Consider the following 12,355-nt stretch of genomic DNA (forward strand, 5'->3'; position numbering starts at 1 on the left):
ATCAGAGGGATGAAACACCCCTCCTATGATGAAAGTCTGAGAACGCTGGAGTTGTTCAGTGCGGAGACAAGAAGGCTTTGGGGAGACATTGCAGCCTTCCAGTACCTAAAGGGGGCTTATTAAAAGGAGGGAGAGGGACTTTTTATACAAGTAGATAGTGACAGGACAAGGGGCAATGATTTTAAACTGAAAGAGGGAAGGTTTAGATTAGATGTTAGGAGGAAAATCTTTACTGTGAGGATGGTGAGACACTGGAACAGGTTGACCAGAGAAGTTATGGATGACCCATCCCTCTAACTGGCCAAGCTGGATGGGGCCCTGAGCAACCTCATCTAGTGAGTAGCATCCCTGCCCACAGCAGATGGGTTGGAACTAGGCAATCTTTAAGGTCCCTTCCAACTCAAACTATTCTGTAATTTGATGATTCTAAGATAAGGTAGCACTCCAACAGGAAGGTGTTTCACTCAAATTTGGAGGTACACTTTAATGACTGTATATTCAGAATTCAGGTGCCCCATCACTGCAGTCTCATTCTGTCTTGAAGCTCCATTCCTGCATAATCCCCTTCTTTATCATGTCCCTAATATATTTGTGATATTTATAACATTACCATTAAAATAACTACCACAACTTCATATTTTGGAACATCGGTAAACCTTCAGGGTTTAGAAACAACAGATTGCACACACCTCAATTCTCCCCTGATCAGCTATGTTACATTTCTTGGTTTCATATCATCTTGCCTTAAGGAAAAAGGGATTGGACAGATCGTCAATAAACAAGGTACAACGCACAGAAAGACTGATCAGAACTGAAAATGAAGAATGCTCTTAGATGCATGACTGCTGCACATCCCTTACATGTGCAGGCAAAACCCATGCCAGCTTTGGGTAGCTAGGACAGAACATCCAAAAAAAAAAAATTGGTCAAACAATGGTACATGAAGATAAATCAGTCCATGAACTAACATTGCTAGTGATATTCTACCTGACTTTATGTATCTAGTAGTCAGGCATCCCTTCAACTGAAAAGGAAAACCACAACCTGGGAGTATTTCAGACTTTCCTAATCTCTTGGTTTGCCACCTGCTGGGGCAGATGTAAACAAGTGCTTTGAACAGCAAATGCAGCTTCCAACACCAGGTCAGTTCCCCAGGTTTCAGAGCTGTTCCCAGTTTGAAATGTGAGGAGTGCAAAGTGAAAAATCTGCGTTAAGATAAAAATACAGTCAATTTGGTAAGCACTTTCCAACATGTTTTTTTTTCTCTGACGTTGCTAATTAATCAAGAAAAGAGGTTTCTAGCACACCAAAAATTCATTTATGCCAATGACCACAAAATTACTATTATTTACTAATCATGAAAATCTGCAGTTTGGTACTGCTTAGTACATAAGCAAATATTTAAACATAAAAAATTCCCAGGTAACCAGGATTTTATGCAGAAATTTCAAGAGAGAAAAGGATCATATCGTGTCTGTAATTCATCATTGGTTCGTGAAGGAAACAGAAACTTTGAACTGCCTTCTGCGGCAAACAGGAATAAAAAACTGTAAAGCTGTGAAATCTGCATAGCATAAACCTGGCAAAAGGCATGGATTGTAATTGTTTCACGACAGCCTTTGAATAGAACAAACCCATCTTTAAAATTTTGTATAATACAGCCATTATGCAACTTCCAGTGTTTGATTAGTCTCAAATATCTCCCAGATCCTGGCTCCTAACACTGTCAGATAATTTTATATTCCATATTTCAGATTAACTCTTTTCTCTTGAAGAACAGGAAGATGCAGATTTGGTCTCTAGTCCTGCTTTGTGCAGCATGTGTGTGGCTGAATAACAAGGTGTTGTCTGCAAGTGTCAGGCCTTATAATCATGTTCTGCTTGCTGCACCTCTGAAATTCCTGGTCTACCATCCCTTGCCCACTGTGCAGAGACGCACAGACCACATCCATCATGCTGGGTACTGGGAATCATTTTTGGTATGAGGAGACCAACATTTTTAGAGAAGTTCCCATTGTAACTGCTATTTGCAGTATACTGCACCCACATAAACATTAAATAACAAAAATATCACTCAGGATGAAAGAGACATTGGAAACTGAGATTTAATGTGAGTTATAAGGCTTAATTCCTCTTCTCCACAGATGCAACTCACAGAGGCTTCACTAAGAACTGTAACTGTGTATTTGAGGAGCAAACCATATTCTTTAAGAAACCATTACTGCAAATCAAAATTGTAAATTTCCTGAAGGCATTATGATGTAACAGAGACAAAACCTCCTCACTTCAAGTCATGATGATTAGTTCATAATATTCAAATACAATTATTTGTTCTTTGCTAACTATAAAAATGTAGACAAAAAGCAACAGTGGAGTGAAACAAGCAAATAGTAGACACATACTTTGAGAAGAATATAAAAAACTTGCTCAGCTTTTAATCTAAGCACAATTCAGAACACATATTGCCATTGCTATGAAGTTAAAGGAAGAAATGTGTCCAAAAGATTCACTTCCAAGGGTTGAGTTTTTTTCACTAATATAAATATATATAATACTGTATGTACAGGTTGGTTCATTATATAGGTGCCTCATACTTCAAAAAGCATTTAAATATTCTTTTTTTTCTTTTTTCTCCTAGAATATGTAACTATAAGGTCTAAAGTAACTGTAGCACTTAAATTCTATTGTACAACCATACATTGTTATGTCACATGAGTTCATGTCAGAAGGACAAAAAGAATTGCTTTCAGAAATAGAAAACATTTTCAGGCTTGGAGAACTTGGAGTAAGCTTTTTAAACACATACATGGTACAACTTGCAATGAACTTCCAGACATGGTACAAAACTGCAGCATGAGAAGACATATTACTACATATGGTTACTGCCTGTAGCTCTTCCCTGGTGTCCGCTAATTGCCTTAGTGACATCTGCACCACCAGCTTTGGGTACTGGCAGCGTCATCACCTCTGGCACCAGCGTTACACACTTTCCTCTCCTCTGCATTGTCATGGCTTGTTGGAACTGCTCCCTCCTCCATCCCCTGAAAAGCTGCTGCTTGAGGATCAGCACCCACACTTGGTCAATACCAGCAGGGAAGGCAGTCCTACAGACAAGCTGGGAAAACTTCATAGGTGCTCACTCTCTAAAACGAACCTGTTAACAAAGATGAGACAGGAAATCAACAAATTAAACATTTTAATCAGAAAGTTTCATCCAACCAGCCCAAACCAGTCAGCTCCTTGGGGAGACGGAAGCTTGTGCCATTCTATCAGAAATCAAAAATAAGTGCAGAAAGAAGCAAATCAAGCAAAAATTACACAGAAAAAAAAAAGATAATACGAGGGAAGGTACTTCTAGAATAAATATTAAGTAATAGCCAAGTTATTTTTACCTAACTTCTCTTCTGTATTAAAACCTGCTGAGACTCCTAATTACACTTTTTGTACAGAACACGTATAAATCATGTTAGCTTGCATGCTTCAAGGTGAAATGAGAAAACAGCTCTGTCTTATGATATATAATGTCAGATGTTCTTTTTGCATCTAATGTTGCTAAGTAATTGGGCAAAAGATACACAGTATGCTAAAAAATACACAAGCATGACTGTGAAGGTACATTCCCTCAAAAGAAAAACCTTTTAATATTCTGGAGTTGCATATCCTAATGCAAGCTTGACATTTTTGCCTCAAAGATGGTCAGAGAGACCTACGAGGACAGTTGGCAAAACTTCACTAGATTGCATTCTCCAGAAAGAACTCCCTTCTTCTGCTCACACCTTTGACTTCATAGAAAAGTCTCATTTCTTGCTATCTTCTGTGAAGTCTCTTGCTAGAAATCAACGTGCCTGGCCCCCATTCCCATTTGCAGAGAGACCCCTCTCACAGTCAGAAGGGTCACGGTCACCCACAATAATGTTTTGCCTTTAATAACCTGGGGCTTTAAACCAAATCAGAAGTATTAGGCAAAGCCTTTTTCCCCACTTACAACATGAATATAAAGGAATATATACCAAAAAAATTATATCAAGTTCTTTCTAAGCGTACCTTGTAACATCACAGTCAAGCCTGATAACTTTTGGAAAGTTGACATAAATCTGACTAAAGGAAGAAAAAAAAGGGTTTTTTGAAAAGAGAGGCTTGCTTAAAACTCACCTACAAAGGATATTCTGTTTCTTTAGATGTTACAAGTGCAACACAGTAATAAATAATATAGATTGAACTAATGTTTAAGCAGGCTGAAAAGCATTAAAGGAATCTGTTCTGGGCTTTCTGCCAACAGCATTCAATGGCAGAGAGAGGGGGAAGAAGAGAACCAGAAAAGGTGTTGGTGCTACATTTCTGGAATAAAGAGTCTAGATATAAGAAAAGATCAAATAAGAAGGAAAGAAACTAGAGGAGAAGACTTCAAAACCAGCAGAGGACAGGTTCTAACTTTTTGGTGAACTGGATAAGTTACGGAAGAAAAGGTTAATTTATTTAACAAAACACTCAGGTATTCATGTCTGCTGGCCCCCATGTCTACTGGAAAATAAAATCAATTTCTGATGAGAGTTTAACATAACCTTTTCATCATTAAAAGGTGGTATTTCATCTTCTTGTTTACCTATTTAGCAGCTCAGGATCACTCACTTCATCTTAACTATCCATTCCCATTAACGCCTGGTCTGTGTGGTTAAGTGGTTTCCTAAGTAATTAGCTGACCTTTAGTTCAAGAACAGCAGTGCAGCAGAGCAACAAGAACATTTATTAAAAAAACAATGCATGTAATTGAGAACTTTAACTGGAAAACAAAGTTGTATGTATGTACCCTAAAGAAGGGTAGGATGGCCCTAAAATCCTTTCCCTCTCAGAGCAGACTCAATCTATTCCTAAGAGGGTATGGGGGAACAGCCTTGTCCCTGACATACAGTACAGAAAAGTAAAATTGTTAGAATAATTTTGGTTTTGGAGTCCTTTTCACCTTTGCCATGACCCTTCCTTTAGTCCCTCTTTCCAAGATCAATGTGAATTAAAAACAAGTACCACCGTGTTGACTTGCAGAAGGTCACCGCACCCAGGGAATACACTGCTCTCAGTATACAAAGCAATCACCCTCACAAATGCTCATCTAAGGCCAAAGTCATGTATTATTTAGATACAAAATGGTGATTAAAAACAATTACCTAAAATTAAGAAGACTGATTCCTGAAATACTACTCCGGGCATGAAAAATAGCTCATGCATCTGAACAAAAACCAGAGCATATGGTCTGAGCCGAGAATAAACTGGCAGCCTTTAATACATATTCTCTGTTGAAAGTGGCATCTGTGGTATCCTCTGTGTGTGTGTGTGTGTGTATACATAGGCTTTTGTCATGCACAAGCCTGACATTATGTATTTCTGGGAACCAGTTAACACCAGCAACCACTCCAGTGCCTCTAAACCCTTCTAGAATTGCTTCCCAATATTTTACTGCAATCATTTCTTCCTTACTTCAGGGAGAAAAAAAAAAAAAAACAAAAAAAACCAGTTTAATTTTTGTGTGGTTCAAGTTAGAGAGAAGCATGCTATTGTCAAACTGGTTTTCCTCACTGACTCAGAAAGCTCATCCCATAGATTGAGCACTTACCTTCAGGTGGTGATGCTCCCCACAAAAAAAAGCCCTTCTTATTGCAGAGGGAAACCTGGACTGTTGCTTTGCAGACCTTCTTTCTAAGGAAACAGCATTCTTTATTTATTTTCTGCATTTTGTATATATATATATATATGTGTATATATATATATATACATACATATATATATATATATTTATTTTTAGAAGTTAAAATGCAAATTTATTGCCTATGCTGGGCAATCAGTTGTTCCCAAAATTTCTCTATGTAAATTCACATACCTCACTTGGTCCTTTGGAATTCTAATTATGTAGAGGAAACATCTGAATAGCTCCTGTGTTCCAAAATACTTCTGAATTTAAGATTGGTAGAGATAGTGTGGAGACGGTTTATCTGCATGTAACAACTGTGCACTAACAACAACAGTTCATGGCAAGTAATAGTTTTGTTCTTGGTGCAGAGGTCTCCTGTTATCTACAGCTCAATCTATGTCCTCAGTGAAATTACACAGAATTTAGGACAGTCTCCTTTTTTAATGTAAATCTTTAACATTTAAGAAAGCTCGATGGCATTGTCATTGCAAACAAAACCCAACACATAAATTATACGTGGTCTGATTTCAGCCACAAAAGCCAAAGCACAATTAATGCAGCTGGCCAACAGCTCAGAATGATGCTTCCAGAAACTAAGGCAGGGTCTGTTTCATAGATGGTGACCCTCTGTGATTTATAATTGAATACAATATTGCATAGAGGGTCTATATATTATGTGGTGCACATTCAATGCTATGTAATAACTACATATCATTATTGGTTACTTGCCCATGTTGAGCAAAGGGATTAATGCTGAAACTCCCAGTGGCAAACACCGTCACAGCACTTACCAATGAAGTGCAGAGGTCTCAGCAAGAAGTGTAGAATTATACTTCTGCCATGCTGTAAATAAAAAGCTAGAGATTTTAGCGCATTCTTACCAATAAAAATGGGATTTATTATAGTAGTCTCTAAAACCTATTGCATTTGATGTTGTTTTCAAACAAAAAGGCAGTAGCTTCCCAAATATAAATCTTGGCTCCAACCTACCATCCTAATGACCTGCATTCAGATTTATTCACTGCTTCTACAAAACAACTTCATTCAGTCATATTTGCAGTCAAAAAAACATACATAAATGTTTTTAAAAGTGATGTTTGCTTCACTTAATTCAGTCCTAATATTCACATGTTCTACAGTATCTTTTTTGTCATAAAATGAAAGTCCTACTTTGGACTGCAGCGGAATTCAACTTCTTGGGAAATTTTTCCATTGCACACTCGCTATTTCATATCATAATATGAAATCTGTCTTTGAAGAAAACTGCATACACATCAAGTCCCTAAACAGTTCCTTTAAGGCAGAAAAGAAGATGGAGGTTGCATTGCAACTTTAAGATTTGTTATCAAAAGTTACACTAAATAAAAAGGGAAGAGATACACTCTATACTTTCTAGTAACAACACAGCTTCCTCTTCCCAAGAAAGCAAAGTTGAGAAAAAATTAATTAATTCTTATGAGGATGCTGGTGAGCAACATAACAGCTGCCAGAAGTCAGTATCTTCTTGAAGAATTTTTTTAAATTTTACTATATTGCAAGGGTTCAAAGAAAAAGCTTTTCAGAAAAAAAAAAAAAAAAAGAAAAAGAAAAAGAAAAATTATTTCATTAGGTCACCTTTTACTCCAAAACCTCAGTGAATAACCTTCAGGGTAAGGAAAGAACTGTATGAACCATAGCACAGCAGACATGTGAAATAAAATGCTGATTTCTCTTACAAAGACAAGAGTCCACTTCCAGGCATCTTGATGAAGAAGCGAAACAAAAGCACTACAGAATCTGTAATAACTTCCTTGTGTTGTAAAATACAGATTCATTCATTGTCTCTGAGGAGCCATGCTTGGACAGTCAGACTAGAAAGAAGAAAAGGAAAATTTAACAACTAGTAATGCCATAGTTAAATGCCCAAAATAGCTCTTGCAAACTTAGAAATCATATTTCTGAAATACTTCACAGTAGCTTACTTTTAGAACTGATTTTCCGCTTTTTAAAACGGTAAATAACATTCAGTTTTAACTTTGGATGTTGGCTTACCCTTAAACCCAGCTGTGCTGCATTCTCTCTGGCACACACTCCAGCGTCTGCAAGCCACAAGCAACACCTACTTGCCAGTGACACGGACATCACGTTCCATAATGGAATGTTACGTAGCTCTATGTGCACTTGCTGATGCAGCCACGCCGAGCAGCTCTGGAGGAGCCAGGACAGGGACATCAGTGCCCGCCACACTCCAGATCTGGCTGGCTTCATGCAGAGCCGTTTGGTTACACACAGCTTCTTGGCTTGTTGGAGGACCCACATCTCTAGGGGTCTGCTTTCCCATTATCCTGCATAGAGGGGCTAGATGCCAAGTCCAGGCAGGAACAGCAGCAACAACCTGTCAGAGAGCTGTGGATGTCCTCTCTGCAGCAGAGCCCAGGCCGGCTGTGAGCAACTCAATCTCAAGCTGGTGAAGAGCAGCTGCTTATTCACTGGGGTCAGACAGCCAGTGCACAGGTCTATTGGGCAGTAAACTCAGCAGACCAAGGGCTTGTGTCAGCTGAAGGTGTGAGTGCCAGTTCTTGAACTTGTCAGCATGAACACTTCCCTTTTAATTTCCTTTGCTCAGCCATGTGATAAGCTTAGCTCAGCTCAAGTGCTCAGTACTGTTCAAGTGGGAAAGGCTGTATCTCAGCAGAGCACCTGGCCTGCCTACCTGCTGTTGGCTGAGAGAGATAAAAAGGGAAAATTTTTTACTTCTTTCCCCCCCCGCCTCCTCTCTTTGTGTTTGGTTACCAAATATTGAACCCACTGTGCAAGGATGTAGCTGCTCATCTGCCATAATTTGAGTAAGACTACCAACGATGGCTCCCAAAAGCCTGGGCAATTCAACTGCCCACCACATCCTTGCTTCTCCTCAAACATATTCCTTCAAAAATGTTAATCACAGGCTCGCTGCCACAGCTTTTGTCCAAAGGTAGGTAACTTGCATAGACACCAGAAAAAATGAAAGTAGGTAATCATACCTTTCATATGTAAAGTTTCAAATAGCAAACAAAGAAAGAACTCTAATTATAAATTTCTTCAGGCAACCCTCTTTGTCATTCCAAAAAACTGATGTCAATTAGCATTAAATACTCCAAAGAAACTCCTCTTTAATAACATTCTTTAATAACATAAACACAATTTTGTCACCTTTCAAAGAACAATTTTGTTAGAAATGTGTCAGTAGTGAAGGCATTTAAGCACAAGTATTCCAGAACAATACATATGTTGTATTGCAAATTCTATACGTTAAATCTACTTCTCTTGAGGGCAGCATTTGAAGATAAAGAGCTATTGAAATTTTTTTTTAGCTGACCTCATTTTGATTACAGAATTGACAATAAGCTTTTAATATTTATTATGATAATTTCTGTTGTCTGCATTTTAACTACTATCAAGTGTTAAGGTAACAGGATAGATGCTTTGTTATACATATAAATCAAATTCCAAAACTAAAAAACAAAGTCAGTGGGATATTGTCTAGAAAATGTAATCAAATAATACTCACTATCTTCTCTTAAATTTTCCAAGAGGCTGAACAAGTCATGTTATGAAAGTGCAGTGCTAATTTACACTGCCCATACCTGTTTTTTCCCATCTGAATTCCTCTACCTAGATCCCAGAGTGCATCCATAGCAGTTCCCACCTCCCTTTGGGTGTCAAAAGTAGCCACTAAAGAGCAAAAGTAACCACTAAAGAGCAAGGCCATGTCATCATCTTCCCAGTGTCTTCCTTCATCTAAGCTTGGGCCTTGTCTGACAGCATCTGAGTAACTTTCTGTAGCATTCAACATGGGGCACATGCATTACTTTGAAGTGGACACATTAGCTCATTAAAAATACCTCCTTAAAACATGACATGTATGACATGAATTAAACACCACAATGAGTGAAATGAGTTCAAATGTCATTTTTTCTGAAAAGGTAACTACTATTTCTGATCCCCGGGTTCTGGATAATTACTATTGACTATTTGGCATTCTGTTGCTATTGTGCAGTAACACAAAGAACTGTTTCCCACTTAAATTCTGGAAATTGGTGCATACAGAGGGTTTTTTGCTAATTGTACCACTTACCAAAGGGACCCCTGGCAACCTGGGCAACGCTCCACCTTTCTAATCTGAAAGCTTTTGCTCCACAGTTGGAGGGAGTTCCTCCCAGCTCATTAACTCCAAAATGAAGTTAAGGGTATCCTCATTTACAGGGTAAATCCTACATAACAAAACACTCCTCTAAAGTTTTGACATTTTACACAGTACATTAAAAATAATAATGAGAATAATACATAGAGAGCTTTGCCATTTTTTAATGAATCCTTACTGATTTATATCCTAAGGACAGTAAACCTGTCAAAGACAATTCTAAAGTAAATTTGACAGTATCACCCTTGCTAATGCAATCAGATACTCCTCTGCTACTTTTTAAAAGGAAGTTAAACTGGAAGAAAACGTATCTGCTTTCAAAGGCATAGGCCTCAGTCATAGGCAGCACTCATCTCTGCAGCATTTTGTTATCCCACCTCTAATGCCAAGGTCTCCTGCTATCAGGGCATTACAAGCATTTCCATCACATTTGGAGAAGGAAGAGAGGAAAAAAAAAAAGCCAGATGAAGTATATTTAGCTTTTTGGGGTTTTTAAATACAGAATTAACACGTGTTTCAAACTCTCCTTCCACCAGAGATTGCATTTGTACATATTCAGAAATTAGTCTAACTTACATTTCAAATTTTTACAATGTGTGAAGAACTTTTAATGATGGCTTAATTGGGTAATTGGGGAACGCAGCAGGTATGAGCAACTGTTATGGCATCATGTATGAAAAAAAGCCATGTCATTCCCCAGAATAGTTTCCTGCCTAGATGTATATACATTCCTGAATTTCCATCTAAATGGTAAACTAAATGTGCTAAGCGCACAAAAATATCAAACCAAAAATCTTTAATAATTTGCTTTTTTTCCAGAGATTCATGTCAAAAGTTGTCTTATGCACACTCTTAGTGTGGTTTTTAAAAATTGTTTCCTTTTTCGACATTAAGGGACTTCATGTTTAACTGCGACCAGAAGAAAATAATTTTTAGTACTTTGGCTGAGAAGTTTTGCAGATAAAAATCACAGAATGGTTTGGGTTGGAAGGGATCTTAAAGATCAGCCAGTTCCAAGACCCCTGCCATGAGCTGGGACACCTTCAACTGATTGAAGACCAGTTGCTCAGGACCACATTCAACCTGGCCTTGAACACTTCTAGGGATGAGGAATCCACAGCTCTGGGCAAGCTGTTCCAGTGCTTCACTACCCTCACAGTAAAGAAGTTTTTTCTCTTATCTAATCTAAACCTGTCCTCTTTCAGTTCAAGGCCGGCCCCTTGTCCTAGCACTGCATATCCTTGTAAAAAGTCCCTCTAACCTTCTTGTTGGCTCCTTTTAGGTACTGTTCTGAAACACTAATAAGGGTTAAAACGTTGGTTAATTTGATTTTCTTCCTTAAATAAAGGAAATCAGAGTCAGTCGCATATGGAAGACAAGAAGAAAAAAAAACAAGACACCGAAATCAGGATTAACAAGTAAATATAACCCAGCCCTGAGAGCTATGTTTTTGGATCAAGTGGATAAGTTGTTAGTATTTTATAAATGGAGGATGAACTAAATTCACCATTATCAAAAATTAATGAGATACTGTATTAGAATTTGAGCTTAAAGAAAACTTTAAAGTCTTTAAGTTTTCTTTCACAAGGCACACTAGTCACTTGTGCTACTTCACATCATAATACTGAGGAGAACTGTATATCAAGAGTGAAATACATTGAATTCTGGCAAAATATCAAAATATTAAAAGAAAGACAGCAAGTAGCCAAAGACCAAAAAAAAAGATTTTTCAAATGTATTCTCTACCACATGAAAATTCTTGATTTCTCCGTTGTTTTCCAGCATAAAACACTCTCAGGTGCATGGACTCAGGTCACCATCAAAATCTTTAAACTCATTGATGCTGTAGCTTTAGATAGCACATAAAGCTCAAAACTTCCAGGAAGTGGCTGAGATTTGATGCTACATCTTGACAATATTTAATCCTTTGCATAATATTTTATGCATTGAAACTGCTTGGTAAGAGAACAAGAAAAGCTCAGAGACAGTAACATAATTATTTTAGAATAATACTGCATTTTGCCATGAATGAATTCCTGTAGGGTTAGGAATGAGGATCTGTAGTGCTAAAGGAAAAGTCAGCTATAAGGATGTGAAGGTAACTCACTGACCTACCATATGTATATTATTTTGCCTCTGCAATTATACGCATTGCACTGTAAAACAACCGTTATTTTATCATATTTTATAGCAGGGGTGTGTGCATCACATGCCATGCAAAAAATTACTTGGGTCATATCTAGAAGAATATATCGTTCACTAATTTCAAGTCCTTGTTGGAGCCATTGTGTTGAACTGATACACTGTTTGCATGGCATGGTGCTCTTATTCCAAGAATAATGAAGCAGGGAAGGTACAAAATGTGTGTGTATGTGTAAACAAGTTATAAATAATAATATGATAATAATAATAATGGCCAGTCTTCGCAAGCGAAGATTTGGGAAAGGTCATTAACCCTTTGAGCCTGCGCAGTGGATTTTTTAGGTGAGACACAGCATGCGCTGAACTGA

This window comes from Lepidothrix coronata, unplaced genomic scaffold (genome assembly GCF_001604755.1).
Source record: "Lepidothrix coronata isolate B3197 unplaced genomic scaffold, Lepidothrix_coronata-1.0 Scaffold392, whole genome shotgun sequence".
In the NCBI taxonomy this organism is placed as follows: Eukaryota; Metazoa; Chordata; class Aves; order Passeriformes; family Pipridae; genus Lepidothrix; species Lepidothrix coronata.